At 47.2% G+C, this 20,821-nt stretch overlaps 1 long non-coding RNA gene across 1 annotated transcript in view; it reads right to left on the reverse strand.

Moving 5' to 3' along the window:
- Nucleotides 1-20,821, reverse strand: part of LOC149873902 (uncharacterized) — a 45,059-nt gene that overhangs the window by 14,926 nt on the left and 9,312 nt on the right. The window contains exons 2-3 of the long non-coding RNA XR_016439890.1: nt 17,723-17,837; nt 16,142-16,407 (exon numbers count right to left, since the gene is read on the reverse strand). This is a non-coding gene — a long non-coding RNA (uncharacterized LOC149873902). The remainder of the gene's footprint in view (nt 1-16,141; nt 16,408-17,722; nt 17,838-20,821) is intronic.

The raw sequence follows: 20,821 nt of genomic DNA on the forward strand, positions 1-20,821 counted from the left end.
CCGCATAGTCAGTTCCTCTTGGGATGGCTCCTTCTGTTTCTACACGCATGGTGTGAGTATAGAGCTGTTGGGAAGGAACGAAACAACTTGGGTTGAGTTTACTGTACTTTCTTCCTACACTTCATTACTATATCTTCCCTCCTACATTACCAAGATGTTGAAGCTAAAGTAATTTTCCCTGAGTCCATAGTATTAAGCAGTTCATAAAACTAGATCATAAATTAGAAGACCATAAATTAGAAATTTGCATCCCCTAAGCATGTCTGAACAGGAGAGTTAGCACAGGAATAATTTTGATATTAAATTTCTTTCTTCAAACTGGTACCAACAATCAAGGTTACCTATATTTTATGTTAACATGTTGGCGTCCAGTGCCAAAGACTACACACATTTTTGTGTGGAATGTATAAAACCTGTGATCTTGGCTAGAAAAAAAAGCAAAACATAACCCTGCCACAGCTGAGAATGAATTACCATCTTCCGCCCAAGGACGGGTGTGGGGGAAAAAAGAAAAAAGAAAGAAAAGAAAAAAAATCAATGCAAGTAGCGCTAGGAAATTGATACTGGTCTCCTCAACTTCCTAGGTCTCTAAGACACTGTTAATAACAGACTCCACTTTTATCCTCCCCTTTTAGCCACATTTATTTGTAAATGGTTTAATCTGGTGTCATGTCAACAGGAGTCAAGTCACTTCTGTTTACAAGAAAAGCAATATTCCACTTGTCAACTCAAACATTTTGTTTTCCTGTTTCATCATAGTAATTTGCTGTTCCTTGATTAGTATGCAGGATACATATCTGCCCCATAACAGTATAAGGAATACAATTAATTTTTAAAAATACCCCATGATTTATGGGCTGTGTAAAATACACCAATGTCTATCCAAAATGTCTCCGTTTTCTCATTATGGTGAAAAATGACATTTGGCAGCATGGCTGAGTGCCAGTAAAGTCTATTAATGGAAACAGTATGAAACTGGAAGGAGCTGACGTTTAATAATATGTGCATGAAGATTTTCTTCTATTAAAATGCGGCTTCGGGCTAGAATGTGCTGCTTGATTAGTTATTTAGAGAACAGATTTTCATTCATAACAAGAACATACATCTCAGAGTCACTGTTATTAATGCGAACATGTTCTAAAATGAAAATCACGTGGAATTCAAAGCCAAGGTATTGTCATAGCTGCTTAAAGACTTTCAGAAGTTGATAATGGAATAAGTTGTCCTAGTCTATAACGATACTCACATACCTGGCATCACTGAAGTCAATGAAAGTCCCTCTTCCTTTGCCTACCACCTGGATGATTCAGCACTTCCTTCTCCACTGTTGCCCTTTTTTTTTTTGGACTCAGTGGGCATACTATTAATGTGCTGTAAATTTATAAAATACTGAGCAGTAAAATAGTGCACTTTCCCTGGGAGCACATTTATACATGTGCCTGTCAGGACTAAATTTATTCCCAGTGGGAGCAGTTCAGTGCAGGACTACTCCTGCCCTGCTATGGCCCCCACCCCCACCACAGGCAGTCAGCAGGAGCTCCAGGTTTCCCCAGGTGCCAGCCCCAAGTTGGCAGGGGCCATAAGGATTAGCTGGGGGGCAGGGGAAGCTGTCCTGCCTCCAGGGCAACTGCCTCCCAGCCCTGCACCCCAAGCTGCAGATCAGGGCACAGGGATGAGAAACAGCCCCCTCCCCCAGCAGCTGTTTCCCAGCCCCGTGCCCAAAGTTGCCATACCCCCTGCTGCCTGGGCTGACGAGGAGCAAGTTGCTCCTTGTCAACTGCCTGTATGTATGCAGACACATACAAACAGCTGTACGTAGACTAATTTATTGTACACTACATGCTTCACATGTGCAGATGGTGACAATTTACTGAGCAGTAGATTGGTCTACTGCACAGTAAAATGTCTCGTGTAGATATGCCCAGTAATGCTGTAGGCCATAGAAAAGCAGAGGATTTACAGCTTCTCCATAACAAAGTTCCCTCTGGTTTGTAGGCTTTGAGGAGGGTAAAGCTGATGAAGAGCATCACAGAGCCAAAGTAGCACAATATCTGGACGAAGACAAGTACTGTTGCAGTACCTATTAAGAAGGGCTTCGGTCTATGATATAGGTTAGTCTTTGCTTTTCTGATCACAAGTCTCCCTCTCTTTCGAGAGAAAGATGACCTGTGAAAGGAAAGCAAATCTCTCTTTCAAATGACAATTCCAGTTATGAAAATCTCACTTGAAAGATTTTCCCTTCTTCAGATTCTTCTTTACTTAGCAACTTCCCAGAACACAGTGGGTGCTTGTACATGTGACAAAAATTGCCCGTTTTTGCAGTTTAATTTTGTCACTCTTAAATCACAAAAATCACCGGTTTGTGTAAAATGAGTTTGTTACATTGCAGACTAAACCACATCCCCATGTAGTTTACATTGCAACGTAGCTACTTATAACATTGCAGCCTTTAATCTGACAGCTCGCTCCCCAGCTGCAGGAGAGGCAGTCTGAAGGCAGAAGCAGTGAGGGGCCTGATCTTTTCTTTTTTTTTTTCTCTCTCTCTGCAGAGACTGCCCAGCTGTCCTAGGGCTGGGGGATGAACTGCCAGCAGGCCAAGCAGCCAGCACACCCAGCCACTTTCCTGCCACTTCCCCACACTGCCTCAGGGGCAAGCCAGACCATTCCCAGGAGGTCCCAGGCAGCAGGAAGGTGGTGGGGGCAGTGCATGGCATGCTAAATACCCTGGTGGGCTTGAGGAAGAGTTGGATCAAGTGGGTGCTGCCTCCAAGCTGGGGCAGCCCCTAGCCCGCTAGCAGCCAACCTGAGCGGCCCTGGGAGATGCTGCCACTACGGAGGAAAGGAACAGGACTTCCCACAGCACAGGGGCCACTCAGCCTGCTGGCAGCTCGCACAGGCAGGCTGTGCCATAAAAAATATATACACAAATGAGCCTGATATAGAGGACAAGCTGCTGGTAGGCTCTGATCTGAAGGGGGTCCCAGTCCTTCCCTTTGCAGTGGTGGCACCCCCCAGAGCTACTCAGGTGGTTTGCTAGTGGGCCAGGGGCTGCTCCTGCTCAGGGGCAGCACTCAGCCTGATCCAGTTGTTCCCAAAGCCCAAGCTGGGGTAGCTCCCAGCTGACTAACAGCCTGCCTGGGCAGCCCCAATGGGTGCTGCCTCCACGGAGGGAAGGGCTGGGGACACCTGCAGCTCAGGGGCCTCTCAGCCTGCTAGCAGATTCCCCCCACCCCCACCCCCCAGCTGTGAGAGAGGCAGGCAGCTTTGTGGACACAAAAAAAAAAGGCTCGGGCCCCTTACTGTAACAGTGATAGAAGACGCTAATTGAAATTGTGGGTTTTAAATCATCACAATTAAAAACCCACCATTTCAGTTTAGGGGACCAAACCCCCATCATGTGTACAAGTGCCCAGTGAAACAGACCCACATGTTTCCTGAGGTCTAGCAGAATATTTACTTGAAGCAGTGTTAAGCATGGTAATTTGCATATAGTAACCAACCCGACATACATAAGAACAGGATGGTACTTTGGAATTTTATGTTGCATTGGCTGTTTGACATCCATGTGAGCAGTTGCAGAAACAAAATAGCTTGTATTAACAGGTGATTGGTAGGGCTGTGCAAATTTTGATGGATGTTTCATTTCAAAGGTGTTTCAACACATTTCAAGCTTGAAACACTGAAACCAAAACAAAATGAAAGGCTTCAAAAGAGCTTCGAAACAGAACAAGGGCACACAAAACATTTTGAAATTTTTGAAGAGTTTCAAGTTTCAAAAACAGGCTTGCAGGGAAATACAAACTAAGGAGAGGGAGGGGGGACGATGCGGGGAGGACTGCTCTGATATCGACTGTGTAGCTGGTCAGTGACTGTGATCCTTCCCTGAGGTCCTTTCCACTTCCAGTGCTCTGGGGGAGGGATGGAAAAGGAGCATAAAAGCATTGTTTGAAATGAGCTTTGTCAGCTGTGCCTTTGTCAACTGACTGAGCTGTGTCCTCCAGCAGCATTAGGAGCATCAGGAAGGCTCTCACTTCCTACTTGCTAGTCTGTTCCTAGCAAGTGGAATCAAATCCTTTCCAAAATACCCCAATACCCTTTCCTAATCCATTCCTTTCAACTTATTCCTCCCCCAAAATCCTCTTTTTGTTATTCTCTGTAATTCTTTCTCCACATAAAAGAAATCTGTGTTTTCCCTGACAGTCTGCATTGACTGTGCAGGAAAGCACTACATATATTACATAATATATATTTATAGATTACATAAATACATGCATTACATTACAGAAACACACACAGATTTTCCAGCACACCAAACATGAAGCGTGCTGGAAGGCCAGGGTGGAAAAGGGGGCAGAGGGAGAGCTCTAGGTTTCCCACCCCTCCAAATTTAGATGCAGCCTCCTTCCAGCAACTAGTAGCCATGCCGCTTCTGCTGCTAATGGTACCAAGGAGATGGGAGCATCTCCAATAACACCTGCCATAATAATAACAACCCCAAGCACCACCACCACGACAATAACAAGCAGCACCAGCATTACAGTCTCCTCCATTCCAATTTCAATTCCCAGCCTAAGCCTTCCAGTGCCAGCAGAAGAGCTGGAGCTGGATCTGGGTGCCCTGGCAAGGGTAATTCTGGGGAAGGAGGGGGAATCAGCTAAGTTTGTGCTCCACACCTCTCAAGTTTCCCCTTGAGCCAGGTCTCCTTCCTGGAAAGCACTTCAGAGGAGACTGAAGTAGAGGTTGTGGAGGCAACTGGCTCAGCTGAGTCTGTTCCTCCTGTTGCTTTGCCTCTACCTGCTGAGGAGGAGGAAAAGGCACCATCCACATATGCACCTGAACCCCAGAAATGAGGGGGTAGTGTGGTCTGGGATCACTTTGAGCTGGCAGATGATCCCACATATGCTATTTGCCTGCACTGCCGAGCCAAAAATCACCCAGGGCAAGGAGGTGAAATGCATGAGCACCACAGGGATGCTAATGCATCTCTGCAGGCACCACTCCCCTGCCCTTGCTGCTCCTCAGCCTGGCACCAGTGAAGCATGCACAAAAATTGAGACCGAGACATCATTACAGGGATGATAACAATATACTATCTGTGAGGCATGAGGTGTAGTAAGGGTTGGTTGGAGCTATGCATCTAGCCCAAAAGGCTTAGGGTGTCCCTTTGAGGCACTGTAACAGGGGGCCTGTTTGGGGCTGATCCCACCGTGGCCTGCCCACCCATTCCTGGGCTAAATATCTGCCTTCTCCCCTGCCATACCTTGATGTTAATTGATTAATAGATGTCAATTAAGTGGGAGGCTGCCCATTTTCTGCCCCAATGCCAGGGGGCGCTATTTGCAGCTCCTTTCCTCCCCTACACCACAGCCCAAGCCTCACAGATGGCATCTCAATGTTCACAAAATCACCGGCCCCCACTCTGGGCCCCAGAATCCTCCTGATTGAACCCCACCTCAATTCCTTCCCTCAGGTGGCCTCTTCTGCCATCATACTGGGCAACATAGCTCCCTGAGCTGGTTCTTCTTCAGGTGTGATCCCCCCACTGAAACCTTCAGCTCATCTAGCCCTGGCCCACCTCCAGGCCAGTCAGAACCCCAGGTCCTCAGCTCTTGGGCATCCCTCACAGTAGGCCCCTGGCCCTTTGACCCTTCTGGTCCTGACCCCAGTATGGACCAGTCAGGGGAAACTCAGACAGGCCTGAGTCAATGGCCCTTTCCTCATTCTCTGAGGGTCCACCCTCTAAGCCCTCCACAGAAAGGGGTAACACACCTGGTTGTGGATGCTAGGGGTTAAGGCGCCCCAACCCACCTTTCACCAGGGTCATAACTGACCTGGCATTTACTGGGGGCTCCTGTGCCACCCAGGCCACCCACTCCCGGCAGGGTGCAGTTTTAGGTCATACCCAGGACCAGGAGCCTGCTATCCTTCTCCTACAGCTCCTCCCTTACCTCCAGATGATACTAGCAGCCCTCCAGCCAGGCAATGTTGTTGCCTGACCTCCAGCAGCAGAACTGCCTTGTTTATATGGGCAGCCCTGAATCTAAAATGGCTGCCCTCATTAGCACGTGACAGCTGCCGACTCCAGGCCCTTAAAGTGGCAGGCACGCACAGTGCCCTGCCACAGGCACCTACTTGGAGCGGGTCTCAGCATGGGGTCCAAGAACCTATAGGGTTTAGTGGGGTCTATTAGGACCATGACTAAGCTGAAGCTCGAGGGCAGCCCCCCTAGCTATTATCTTTTCCAATAAGATGTGCTGGCAGGCAAGAAGAGAAGGTGCCCACAGGGCGGAGCTGGCATGGTCACAGGGCCCTAGGGGTATCACGGCCATCTCTAGGGACCCTACTTCATGACAAAGTGGAGTTTCCCAGAAACCCCTGCACCTATCTCCTTGAAAGCTGGCAGGCTTCATGGCCTCAGCAGGAGCTACCATACCTGCTGTTTTCATCCCCCTGTGCCTTCACACTCACATGTCATGAGTTTTACTCTGAATAGTTTGAGGTATGGTTTCCTATAAACCCCTGCACCTATCTCCTTGAAACTTTGCAGGCTTTGTGGCCTCAGAAGGAGCTAGCATCCCATCTGCTTTCATCCCACTCTGCCTTCACACTCAAAAGTGACATGAGTTTGGCTTTCAAGAATTTGAGGCACAGTTTCCTAGAAACCCCTATACCTATCTCCTTGTAACTTGACAGGATTATTGGTCTCAGAAGTGGCTACCATCCCTGCTGTTTTCATCCAAATCAGGCAAGAAATGACAAAGTTAGGCATTTTCATGATTCCCCATTATAGCCTATGAACAAAATGCCAAAACACGTCAAATCACGGAAACGAAATGAAACAATGCTTCAAAACAGTGAAATGAAACACTGTCCCTTTGAAACAGTGAATCTGAAATTGAAATGAAATGTTGCCGTTCTGCATAGCACTAGTGATGGGCTCGCCACTTTGCCCAGCACGCTGGGCTCAGAGGAAGGCAGTTCTGATTGGTAGAGTATTTCCACCAATCAGATAGTAGCGGGGGGAGAGGCTTGCCCCGCACCTGCCTGGGGGTGGTGGGGGTGAAGAGCCCTGGACCTGATTGAGAACTGCACTTTACAGGTCTGGCAGACTTTGGGGGCAGAGCCTCCAGAGAGAATCAAAGGACAGCATGCTTGGCACACAGGGCAGCCTTGTCAAGGGACTCAAGAAGAGCTGGGAAGAGCCACCCAGAAGAACGCCTGAAGACACTGCTCAGGGATTCAAGGGGCAGGAGGCTCCAGCAGTGCACAACCCGGTGCATGGAGCCTTGGTCCTGGGAGCACTTAGAGACCACTCAGGCCACCTTGTGGTGCACAACCTGGTGCATGGAGCCTCATCCCTGGGAACTGCTTAGGGGGTTCAGGATTGTGCTCCTGGCATGAGGCTGGGTAGCCAAATTTGGTAGCATGGCTCAACAGTGCTAAAAGAGCCCCACTTTGTGCCCAGAGTGAAGCACAGGGCTAGCGGTAGAGCCCCAGGTGCAAGGCTTGACAGGCAGAGCCAGGAGCACAGCCCAGCACAGCTGAAAGAGGTCTCAGGGCCCAGAGTGGGGCACAGGGCCATGGGGAAACCCCAGTGCAAGGTTAGGAAGCAGAAGGGGCGCAGGGCACCAGGCCACGAGAGGAGCCAGAGGTGACGCTGGAGGGAGGTCACGGTGGAGCTGATGACTGCCCCAGAGAGGGGAATGCAAGTTGCTGGGGAAAGTGGTCCCATGACGGCAATGATTTCTGGGGGAAGGGGACCCCACTGGGCAGCCAGTGAGTAAAGGCCCCAGTCCCAGTGCTGGCCCAGGAGGGAGGGCACTGGGCCTCTATAGTTGCTATCAAGAGTTTTGCTAGGGCCTGTGATCTCTAGGGAAGGGGACCTTAGCTTCTAGTGTGTCTATGCTTCCAGAATGGGGTGGGTGTGCTCCTAATATTTTGGAGGTTGCTTTGTATATTTTGTATGCCACTTCTAACCAAATACTTTATTATGTTTTTTTATATATAATGCATGTGTGTGTAATAATGTATATATATATTCTTGTTCAGTTGCTACTTTTCCTGTGTGTGAACTTACCCTTCCACTGCCATACTCTATTTATTGTCCTGTTGGGTTCCAGGTTATTCACCTGCTGTGTTGACTTACCTGTGCTTACCTATTTCAGGATACATCACTCCTCTGTGCCTGGGGTGACTAGGGGGACTCAACTTGCTTGTTGCTCATAGGGTTCCCCTATCAGGTGTTGGTGCTGGGTATGACAACCCAGTGGACGGTCAGTTCCCAGACCATCAATTATTTTGGAGTACTGTTTATTGTCTATCTTTTGTAAATATTTATTCTCATATTTCAGGTGTATTTTTATATTATCAATCAATGAACTGCAGATAGTTAAGTAACATTTGCCTGGCCTGGCTCTAGAGAAGATAGAGGGATCTGAACCCAAGTGACAACCTCCCTCTCACAGCACTATTGCCTGTCCAGTGTCTACCTATCCTATCCAACTGAGGATGGGGCATACCCTTGGGTATACCCGGACTACAAACATATCATAAAAAAGGCAATGTTGGAGAAAGGAGGTGTTCCAGGGGACAATGTGTACTTCCTCCATGAAGGGTATAGCAGCTAGTGGGACTATGATGGAGGAGCAGTGGGAAATCCAGATGATAGGAAGCAAAGACTTTTCACATCAAAGAGGCATGGAAACACTCTGGAGTCAGTGCTGAAAAGCAAAAGCAGCATCTCTTGCACTTCTCTGAGATGTGTCCTGCTGTACTGGCCTTGTGTGGAGTGCTACCCCTGCTCTTCAGACATTGTCTTCTCTGTGAGTCAGAGGACATGGAGGAGGCAGAGGGAGAAGAGATGTGGTTGGGGCATTTTTTTTCTGTGTCCCCATACTCAGCAAGAGGCATGAGGGTGGAATTAAATGGATGAACTATGCAAAAATCTATTTCCCTTCCTAGGCCAAGTGGTAGGGTGAGGCAACTCTGGGGGAGTGAGAAATCTTTTGGAGCATTGCTTGTCTAGGCTGGGTCTCAAGGCACAATCGACTCCTGTGCCCTTTGGTTCTGAATACACATTGTCCCAGGCTGTCAGTGAGACTTTGGTACTTAAGCCAACGTTACTCCTCTAATCATGAACTTCTCTTTCTGTGTAGGGAGAGGCATTAATGGATTCAGTGCGCTGGGCTGACAGTAAGGTTGCTGCAGGTTCCTGGCTCTAAAGGGAAGCAGGTGCGTGAATGGAGAACACCTAAGGTATAGAAATGATATTAACAGGGGAAAATGAGACAATGGACTGCAGAGCTCTGTTAACTGAATGAAGAGGCATTTATGCTATTTGTCTGTGCTGCCCTGTTATGCAACCTTAAAGGGATGCTGTCAGCTCCTAGTTACACTACTCTTGTTAAAAGTAAAATCTAAGATTGCTGTAACTGAAGGAGGGGACAGCTCTGGCCCAAACATTCAGCTGATATAAAGTAATGGAGCTCCACTGAAATCAGAGCTCTAATCCTTTCCACCAGTTGAGGATTGGGCTTCTGTCAGATTCATTATCAGCAGCCTCCCCTGCTGCTTGTGTGAGATTTGCACAGCAGCAGGGGGGAGAAAAAATAGTTAAAAAATAGGAAAATAGGTGTAAAACAAATGAAATCTGGGGGATAGCAGGGAATTGGAGACAGCTAAAGTGGCATTAAATATTTTTTAATTGATCACATTTTGTCCCTTGTTGTGTTTCAATGTCCACTAACGTTCACAATCCGAGATCAGATAAATTAAGATAAATAGTCGGGGGGAGGGCAAGGAAGGAGGGGTGGGTATTCCTTTATGTGTCTCCATCTTTAACAACAATACAGCATGACTAGTTCAACTACAAATTTTGGTTCTGTTTCTCCGTCTGGGTCAGTGTGACATGACCAAAACTTTCTGTTCACTCAGATAATTTAAAGAAGGAAACTTTGCTTCACTAAATTGTGGATGGAGAAATAGTGCTGGCTCAGATCTTTGCATGAACTGGGATTTTTAAACAAGGCTTAGGAGAATTTAGTTCCCTGATCTCAAGTTCCTGCCTTCCCAGTCTCCTTTGAAAATGTCAGCTTTAAGCCTCTAGTACACTCTGGTGCCTGGCTGTTTATCTTGTAACATCTAGTGCATCTGTGCACACAAGAGAAGTAACTAATTTTATGAGAGAGATGGCAAGTGCTTTTATACTGTACATAAGGGCAGGATTAATGGCTCAGCATGCAAGTTGCACTTCAATATCCCCCTTAGAGTTCTATATTTAGTCCCTGAAGTTGCCACTCCATATGGCTCATTTGAAGTTTTTTGGCAGCTTGTGATCTTTGAAGCCCTGCATCAGGCAGTTCTGGGCTTCCTCTGTCAAGAGGATAGTTGAGAGGCAAGGTGATGGCAACAGACTCCATACCCTGTAGCACAGCATCAAAGAGAATAGAGAATGTTCACCATGAGAAAAAATGGACAGAAGAGAGAATCCATTCTGCTGGACCTGCAAACACTAGAGCAGACTTCATCACTTCCCCCTGGGTCCTTCCTGTCATCAGGGATTGTCCGGACTGGTTCATTTGGTCCTCAGACATTTGCTTGGGATGCGGCCAGGAAACTTGCAACCCTTATCCTCAGGAGCAATTTAGCTCAACAAGGCCTAAATTGCAGCTTTAAATTCCGGTTGAGGCAAACCAAAGGCAACACTGACATCTGGGAAGGCATGGCTACCTGTTCCCTGTCACTTCTGCCAGCTGTGTGGGTCCTGTCTTTGCCCAAATCCAGCTCACCCAGGCTCTTCTGGGTGAGCTAATACTTCGGACTGTGTGACCATCAGTGCTGGAGAGCAGAGTGCCAAGAAGTGGGCATGTACAATGTCAAACTCCTCCAGTTGCATTTGTAACTGGATTCAAAGGTAGATCATGGAAAAGAGTATTGTGTAAAATTGCATGGGCATCCTAATGGGTTACTTTGGGCTTAGTGCTAGGATTGGTTTTATAAAGCTTCTTTACAAATGATCTGCAAGATAATGTAAACCTTTACACCAGAATACCTCTGAAAGAATCAGGGTAAAACTACACCAGTATAAGTTGGTGTAGGGGTCATGTGTGTACAGCTTATCCCAGGGTAGCTGTTTGCTCAATGCAGACAAGCTATTACTGGCTCCCGCAGCACATAGTGATGATGTGCTGTTATACAATGCACTGGACCAAATTGCTCATCTGTTGGCTCAGGATCTAGGTACAATTTACGCTGATGTACAAAACCAGTGTAACTTACACTGTTATGAATGCATCGTGTGTCCAGGGTCTAAGCAAGAGCTAGTATAAGCTGTTTTGATTAACTAACCAAAGCTGTAAATACCCTTGGACCAATAAATATTACAGAGGGCCCTAAGAAGACTGGATGCAGAGTTGAAAAGTTGCAGTTTTTGCCACTTAAAATCTCACTTTGTTTGTCTTTTAGGACAAATATTTCAAACCACAGATGGCAGTGAAGCTTCTGGGAAACATTGGTTTTGAGAGTAAGCGGTGACAGTGCACAGCAAATCAGATTTGTATCTGAAGTCAGACACAGCTTCTTCTCATACAACAGGAAATAACAGTGCCACATCAGGGCTTTGATGCTTCTACATCTGGAAGAGCATAATGGATGTGAGTCACCACTCTGCAAGAAGGATGTTGGCAGACTGGATGGAGTTCAAAGAAGACTGACAAGAAGATTGGCTGCAAGTTCTGATGTACAGTGAAAGATTAGAACTCAGCTCAAGTAGCTGAAGTAAGGCAATGGGACAACCTATACATATTTGTAAGACATAATCACAAAGAAGGAAAAAGAGCTTTTTACTGAATACATGAAGTTATAACAAAGACAAATAAGATAACCAAAGAGAGTGGTATATGAGGCTATGAAGAAGACCTTCAAACACAAAGATGTGTACGATTATTATAATCAGGCTGGAGGAGATGCTAGAGAACAGTACTGGAAGGAAGTGAATGGGACTTTGCTGGCTGGGGGTGTTCAAAGTTTGACAAGTTTGTGGCACTTTCAGACCAAGCTCACAAAAGTCTAGTGAAGACGGGATAATGGGGAGATTACACATTAGGGTTAGCAGGTGCTAACTGTAAGTAATGTTAGTTAGTGTTAAGGTTAACACATGCTAGCGATGATCAGTGGCACGTTAAGGGTTGGTACCCTCTCTAACAAACACTGGACAGAGCTGCCCCTAGAGCAGTGGTTTCCAAACTTCTTTGATCGCGCACCCCATCAGTAAAAAATTTTTGAGCACACACCCCCAATATATGTATATTTATAGAAATAGAAATAGAAGTTCTAATATATTCTTCCTGCACCCCAATGGATCATCTTGCGCACCCCCTGGGGTGCGTGCACCCCACTTTGGAGACCACTGCCCTAGAGGGCTGGTGAGCAGTGGTGTGACTAGAGGGTGCAACTCTGCTCTGTGTCTGCCTCATACTGTCTAGCTCAGTATAGTCTTGGGGGGAAGAGAGATTCTCTCTCCCTGCCTGCTCCCTTGCTCCCTACAGCCCATGCCACCCCTGCATACTCAGATCCAGCCCCTGCCAGGACCTGTGCCTCTCCTTCCCCTTCTTTCTCCATCCCCTCTGCTCCCCTTCCAGCTGTGGGACCCAGTAGGGGCTGGATCTGGGCACAAGTGGGCAACTTGAGCTTCAGGGAGCAGGATAGGACCCCCTTTCTTCCGTCCCCAGGCCTGGGGTTCATAGATTTCATAGACATTAGGGCTGGAAGGGACCTCGGGAGATCATCAAGTCCAGCCCCCTGCCCAAAGGGCAGGAAGTCAGCTGGGGTCATAGGATCCCAGCAAGATAACCATCCAATTTACTCTTGAAGGTGTTCAATGTAGGTGCTTGAACCACCTCCGCTGGCAGACTGTTCCAGACCTTGGGGGCTCGGACAGTAAAGAAATTCTTCCTTATGTCCAGCCTGAAACGGTCTTGCAGGAGTTTGTGATCATTCGACCTCGTCATCCCTTGGGGCGCTCTGGTGAACAAACGTTCCCCCAGATCCTGGTGTTCACCCCTGATAAACTTATAGGTGGCCATCAGATCACCCCTGAGCCTGCACTTTTCCAGGCTAAAGAGTCCCATGTCTCTCAGCCTGTCATCGTAAGATCTGTTTTCCTGACCTCTGATCATGCACGTGGCTCTCCTCTGAACTCTCTCAAGCTTCTCCACATCCTTTTTGAATTGTGGAGCCCAAAACTGGATGTGGTACTCCAGCTGCGGCCTCACCAAGGCTGAGTACAAGGGGAGAATGACGTCCTGGGATTTGCTCGAGAAGCATCTATGGATGCACGCCAGCATTTTCGTCGCTTTACTAGCCGCAGCATCACATTGCAGGCTCACGTTCATCTTATGGTCAATCATGACCCCCAAGTCTCTTTCTTCTGTAGTGCTATCCAATGTAGCACTGCTGAGCCTACAAGGAAGCTGCAGGTTTTTCCTCCCAAGGTGGAGAACCTTGCATTTATCGGTGTTAAACACCATGAGGTTCTCATCTGCCCATTTGCTGAGCTTGTCCAAGTCAGCCTGGATTACCCACCCATCTTCTGGCGTGGATGCTTTGCCCCAAAGTTTGGTGTCATCGGCAAACTTGGCCAGTCCACTCCTGACTCCAATGTCCACATCGTTAATGAAGATGTTGAACAGTATGGGTCCAAGGACAGAGCCTTGAGGGACCCCACTGGTCACAGGGCACCATGATGAGTGACTGCCATCAATCACAACCCTCTGGGTCCGACCACAAAGCCAATTTCCCAGCCAGCGGATCGTGGTGGAGCCAAGGCCACAACTGGCCAGTTTGGCCAAGAGGTGATCATGGGATACCAGATCAAAAGCTTTTTTGAAGTCAAGATATATGACATCAATCTCTTCTCCCTTGTCCAGGTGATAGGTCACCTGGTCATAGAAGGAAATGAGATTGGTCAAACAAGACCTACCCGCAACCAACCCGTGCTGGCTATCCCTTAGAATGTTAGCCTGGGCCAGTCCCTCAAGGATGGCCTCCTTAATAAACTTTTCTAAGATCTTCCCCAGGATAGAAGTCAGGCTAATGGGCCTGTAGTTAGCCGGATCCACTCTCCTCCCTTTCTTGAAGATCGGCACCACATTGGCCTTCTTCCAGTCTTCGGGCACATCGCTTACAGCGGCACAGCCCCCACCGGGCCATCTCCATTACCAGTGCTCCCCACTATGCACACACAGCATCTGCACTCACACAACATGAGAAGGAATCCCCATGCACTGGAGCCAACTGCCTTCCCCAACCCCACCACACAGGTCCCAAGACTCAACAGAGAAGCAGGGGCCGGGGCTTCCATCCCATGCTGTGCGAGTGCAGGGGCTGAACACGCGCGGCAGGAGTGCCGGTGATAGAGATGGCCCAGTGGGGGCTGTGCCACTCACCAAAATGTGCAACACAGACCAAAACTGCATGCCACTGGCACCAGCTCCTACTTTGAGCACAAGTTCCCCAAGTGCCCCTGCCTGCTCCTGTCTTCCATGGCTACGCACCATGGGGGGAGTGATCTCCACAGCCTCCCCACAACCACTGTCCCTCATACCCACACCGTACCCATCCGAGCTCTGCACTGCCACTGCCCACCTGGGCCCAGGCTCCACACTGCCACCAGCCCCAGCTCCATGCGCTGTGATCCTGCCCAGCTGCAGCTCCACCCCGTCACTTCCCTACCTGCTGTCCCAAGCAAGCGGGACACCAGGGAAGCTGAGCAGGTTCCTGGTGGCTGCAGCAATGGCAGCAGCAGCCCCACCTGGAAGCTGCCCACTGGTCGGCCTGGGCTCTTACATCCATAAGAGTAGGAGCAAGGCACAACAGGGTATGTTGGGGGTGTATGTAAGTGTGGGTGTCTTACTCCCACCGTCATGGGCAGAAGGGCTGGGCAGGGTACAATTCATTGGTGAGCACTGTGGGCTAGATAAAAGTGCCTGGTGGGGCAGATCCAGCCCATATTTTGCCCACCCCTGCTCTAATTGCATACTCTATTTTGTTTATGTCAATTACAGCTGCTTGTCTCATCTGAGGAGTCTTTCTAAATGTTATTATTCAAGACACATGCATACAATTTTCAAACTGGGCCACTTGTTTCCAAAACTGCCTGAAGTTGTTGATTTGCTAATTGCTTCTTCCAAACGGTTACTGAAATAGCTATACCCTTTATCACTACCTTTCCAGAATCCCATAACCAGCAAATGGAAATGCTGATGTAACCCTAGCCATGGTGCTACCTGCATCCACGCCTGGATTCAGGGTCCTGGGGTGTCAAATAGCCTCAGTCAACCTCCCAGCCCCTAAGTCTGGGGCCACCTCTCTGGGGAATGCTTTCTTGCGGTTTCCCCACACACTGGAGTACATAAAGTCTAACTATTTACACAACAGTCAGCATATGAATGAGGTTAATAGCAGAACAGGATATCAATAATCTAATTGTCAAAGGCAGGTATCAATGAACTAAACCATACTATCCAAATTGAATCAAAGGGACCCTCAGCACAACTCCTCAGCTTAAACCTTGAGACTCCAGTGAATTTCAGCAGGAGCACACAGGGTTAACTCTCCTTCACACTAGCAACACACTAACCCTGGCTGGTGTTGCTTCAGAAAGTCCTGCTCTCTGCTCCAGCCTGCATGGGGAAGAGCAGCTCTCCTCTGCTCCAGCTGTCTGTGGTATCTTACCACCCTCTTTACTGCACATGGGTCCCTCTGCTTCACAGAGGGAAAAGGATACCAGGTTGTCTCCTCCCTGTCACTAAGGACATGTTCACTTCACAGGCAGGCTGCAGGGTGCTTCCTCCCGGAGCTCTGTGGTCCCAGGCTCCTTTCTTTCTCTGAGCCTGGCCAAGTCCCTGGGGCCAAGTTACCTCCCAGCTCCTGGCTCAGGAGCCAATCAAAAATATGCATATTAGAGCTGTGTGAAGCTTCAGTCCCTGATTCAATTCAGTGGAGATTCGGCTCAATTTGGTGGCCAAATCTCTGAATCCAAATCAAGTCGGAGGGCAAATCTCTCCGAATCGAATTGGAACCCTCCGAATCGATTCAGAAAGATTCAGACATAGGCACAGCTTTAAAAGTTTTTTCTACATACCTTTAAGTAGCAAGGGCTTGTGAATGCTGTGATGCTGGGGTGCATGGAGTGATCCACAGAAGTCAATGATGACTCCAAAATCCTTTTCTGCCTCTGCACTGATGAGAAGGGAGTTCCCCAGCCTGTAGGTATGGTGCTGGTTCTTCCTCACCAGGTGCATCACCTTGCACTTGTCAGTGCTGATTCCCATCCTGATAGTCCTTCACAATTGTTCATCCATTGATCTTCACAAGCTCCTGCTTGCAAGGATTCCCCTTTCAGAGAGACTGAATGGCATAGGTTATATAACACACCTGTGTCATACGTAACTAGAGTCAAATGAAGCTTTGAAATTTTTGTTTGTTTGTTTTGATTAAAAGTACAGATTCTAGACACATAAAAACATTTAATGACGTGGAGTTTTTGCCATTTTTTCGTATCTACAAAGATAAAAATTCTGAAAAGTTCAAGACATTGTTTTGACATTTTAGAAACAAAGCCTTTTAATTTTGAAAATGTTATTAAAGGTAAAATTTGAAATCTAAACCAAACGTTACATTTAGGCTGAAATGACAATTTAAATTTTTAATGCAGCAGAAATTCCAAAAACATTTCATTTCAGGTTTACCTGAACTATTTTTTCTAGAACTGTCAGGAAACAAGATAGGAAGATAAAAATGAAAAGTCAATTTCTTACATAGGAAGGTGGCTAAGTCAGGAATTGGAAGCCCCTCTGGTGTGTTTGGTTTATCATGCTCATTGCATGACTTTCCAGTAACTCTCTTGCCTGCTCCCTGAGGGACACCCCCGGGAGGCAATGCTCACAGCTCAGGCCTACCCCAACCTGGCTGTCCCTAGAAGGAACCTGCAAGCTGCAGTCTCTGCAGTGCCGAACCAGGACATGGGTGGAAGTCTCCTGCCTGGACAGACGCTTCACAGATGCAAGCAGAAGAAGAGCTAGCAATGGCAGAGGCTCTGGCATTGTGATGTCCTCCTGTCATTTATCTGGGTATCTTAATCTAGTCCTCCCGCCACGGCTTTGCCTCTCTTTTTCCTGTCCCTCTTCTCCAACAAACTCCTCTGTAAGATGACCTGTTTGCTGCTTTTTGGTCCCGAAAAGTTCCCTTTTCCCTGCTTCTTCTCACCAAGCTCACAGTGAAAAAAGGCGAGAGAGTTTCCAGGCAAACTCTCTAGCAAACTCCTCCTCGCTCGGGACTAGTTAAGCAAGGGGCTTAAGTATTGGTCTAACTCCAGAGTTTTAGCTACTTACATTACATATATGTTGGTTAGCTACTCTTAATTAAAGAAAGAGCATACCCCAAAGGCTCCCCTTCAAAGTGAGAGGCAGCAAACTGATTTGCAAACTTCTTGTAAACAGCCCTGTTTGCTTACTCCCCAGTTGCTCCTAGAGTCTCTTTTAATACCCTGCTGGGCCTGGCTCCATGCCCTTGTTAGGGATTTTGTCAGATACAGCCAGGAATCACCCAGCAATCATTCAGCTAGCAGCACTCCCCGCTGCTCAGAGCACATGCCCAAAATGCACACAGCCCACCAAACAAACATGCAGCAAGCCAAACATACAGGCAGCCCTGACTTACTTACCTTCCCAGAGCAGGATCTGGTGCCTGGCTCTTCTTCCTCTTCACCTTCCTCTTCTTGTTCCCAGTGAACTGCTTGCAAATTTCCCTGTTTGTTGTCCCTGTCTACTTGCTCAAACCTTTGAAACAAAATTTTTGAGAGGATGGAAACAGGTTCCTGCCTACCTTGCCAAATCTGTTGATTTTTAGATGGATTCTAAGAACCAAGAAAGATCTGACGAGTCATTCTTATCAAATTAAATACTTGCAATATAAAAATATCTACATTTTAATAGTAAGTTCAATAAAGAAGGAAGACAAGATATAAATGACTAAATAGTAGAGATAAGGCATATCAAGGAAATTATTAAAACTTATAAAATACAACTTATAACATTTATCTCAAGGCATAACAGTCTTATCAATATTTGAAAGCAAAATAATCTTCAGATTTCTAAGTCCTAAAGTCTACAAAAGCCTGTAACAGTTGGCCATCCTGTTAGGGAAAGGACTTTCTTATGTAGGTTTCAAAGCTAAGTCTCTACTTAGCACTAATCAGAAACACTTGCAAGTGGGGAATTTAGCAAAAACCACAGTTTGAGACTGAAGAGTAAAAACTCCAAAGTAGACCCAGTTTTTAAACCTTATGTTCTGGCTAAAATCTAAAAAAACTAAATATGTTTAAAAAAATATAAAAGTATACCTAATACGAATCTAATTATATTCATATGCCTATTCTTATTTCATATATAAGTGTTATCTCATCAAAATTAGCCTTGTTTATCATCAGACCATTAAGTGTATTTCTTCATTGTGTCTCCAGTTCAACCCTTCTGTATGACCTAATTCCTAATATTCTGCACAGGCCACTGCTTGTGGTGCTACAGGGCAGCTCAGGAGATGATCCATGGTTTGCTTCTCCTGACAAACACATTGGTCGGTTGTGTAGAAGTGCCATGATTTCATGAGAAAGTTGCATCTAGCGAGACCCACTCAATCTGTTCAGGCTCCATCATGTATGCCATTTGTTGTTGGAACCGGATGCTAACTTCTCATTGGGGGTAACTCCTCACTGGCTCCATTCAACAGCTTTGTCGCCTAGTTTGTCCCATTCTTTTTGCCAGAGGGTAGTTCTGGCTGATTCTGGTGATGTGGTCAATAGAAGTAGAAAATAAAAAGCTATTTCTTGATGAGAGATGATGGTGCACTTGTTGATGTGCATATAGCAGGTGGTGGTTATCTGACTCTTGTACCTGGTGGTCAATGCCACCTGCTACTTTCCTCTTGATGTAAGAGCGCTATGCCAGATAGTGTGTACAGGCAGGAAACAGGGGTGGGTTTTAGGCAGCCTGTTATAATTTTACATGTATCATTTAGAGCGATGTCAATATGTTTACTGTGACTTGAGCATCTTAGGTGAATACAGGTATATTCAGCCACAGAGAAACAACGTGCTAAGGCAGTAGTGCATAGGGTGAATGGATGCTCTGCCCACTTGGAATTTGTGAGCTTATGAAGAACGTTGTTTCATGTGTTGACCTTGGCTGTGGTATTTAATATGTGCTGTTTGTAACTAAGCATACAGTCCAGTGTTACCCCTAAGTAGACCAGATGTTTCTGACGTTCAAGACTCTGATCACCCCAAGTGACATTCAGGTGTTGTTCCATATCCCGGTTTCTCAGATGAAAAGCGCAGGGTTGGGTTTGGCTAGGGTTGGGTTTGAGATAATAGTTTGACATCTTGTTCAGTGCTCTCTCCAGGATCTTGTGTGTCCTCAAAATTTTTCTGCTGTGTGGTAATGCAGAGATTGTCAGCACAGATGAAATGCAGACATTTGGCAGGAAATGACTGATCATTAATATAGATGTTGAAAAAAGTGGGGCAAACACACTGCCTTGTGGTAAGCCATTCTTTTGTGAGCACTATCTATTTTTTAGGCCATTTAGTTCTGGCCTGGTCTCCAAGAGGCTGTGGATGATCTGGCATAAGCTGTCAGTCATAGGGTACAATTTGTGGATCATGATGCAGTGTTGGTCAGTACTGTGTGCAGCAGACAGTTCAACAAACACTGCTCCAGTGATCAACTTCTGTTGAAAACCACCTTTGATATGTTCTGTGAGGTTTAGTAGTTGGCCTACACAGGATCAATCTGGTCTAAACCCACTTGGTCTTGTGTAAGTTTGGAATCTACCAAGGGTGAAATTCATTGCAGGATACAACATTCATAGAGTTTGTAGGTAGGAGTGCACCAGTAAAGATGTTTTTGGCCGATGGCAGATTATTAACCAGCCATATCGGCTGATAGTGATCCATATCGGCTGATACTTATAGCCAATATGCAGCTCCACAGCTTGGAAAGCAGCATCCAGCTGGTAAGACTGGGGGGTGGGGAAGTGGTGTGGGAGAGGGAAGAGATGTGGGTAGGCAGATCAAGGCCTCCACAGTGAGAAAGGGAATGGGAATGGGACTAGGGCAGGGGCAGGGGTAAGCGCTGCCTCGCCAGGGCATGTCAGAGTAGGACAGGACAGAGCTGTGGGTGGCTCATCTGCAGGACATGGGGGATGGGGAATGAGGCGGTTCCCCGCCATGGTGTGTACCCTGGGAGAGGCATGGGGGGCATGTGACCCTCAGATTTGTGCACAGGTCATGGATGGATTGCCCACTGTGGACTCAGGGCCGGGGCTGTACTGGCCTCTTCCTGGTGGGGGTTCTGGGCAGGGTTCGGCTTGGGGCGGGCAGGGGTGGGGTGGGTGGCAGTGGCACTGGGAGCAGGGAGCTGTTGCCTTGCAAGGGGTCCTATGTGCTGGATGTCATATCACTGAGTACATCGTCTGTTCCTGCTGCCTTCCCATGTTCCAGTAGGCCTATGCCAACTGTCAGTTCCTCCATAGTAAATGGATGAGTTAGGTCTTTAGGTGGTTGCTTATCAGCAAGGATCTGGGTTTTCCGTTTCCCACAGTAAAACAGAGTAAACCATAGATTTTACCTTTTACCAGAGGCCAATGCGGATTTCTCATTTTACCAGAGAAACCTGCAGATTTTGTAATTTTGCAATGAGCTCCTTGCAGGCTGGCAGAGTTCCAGCCTCCAGGGAGCTGGGAGGAAGCAGGAGGAAGGTGATGA

Source organism: Crocodylus siamensis, chromosome 1 (genome assembly GCF_052110815.1).
Source record: "Crocodylus siamensis isolate JL-2025a chromosome 1, ASM5211081v1, whole genome shotgun sequence".
Classification (NCBI taxonomy): domain Eukaryota; kingdom Metazoa; phylum Chordata; order Crocodylia; family Crocodylidae; genus Crocodylus; species Crocodylus siamensis.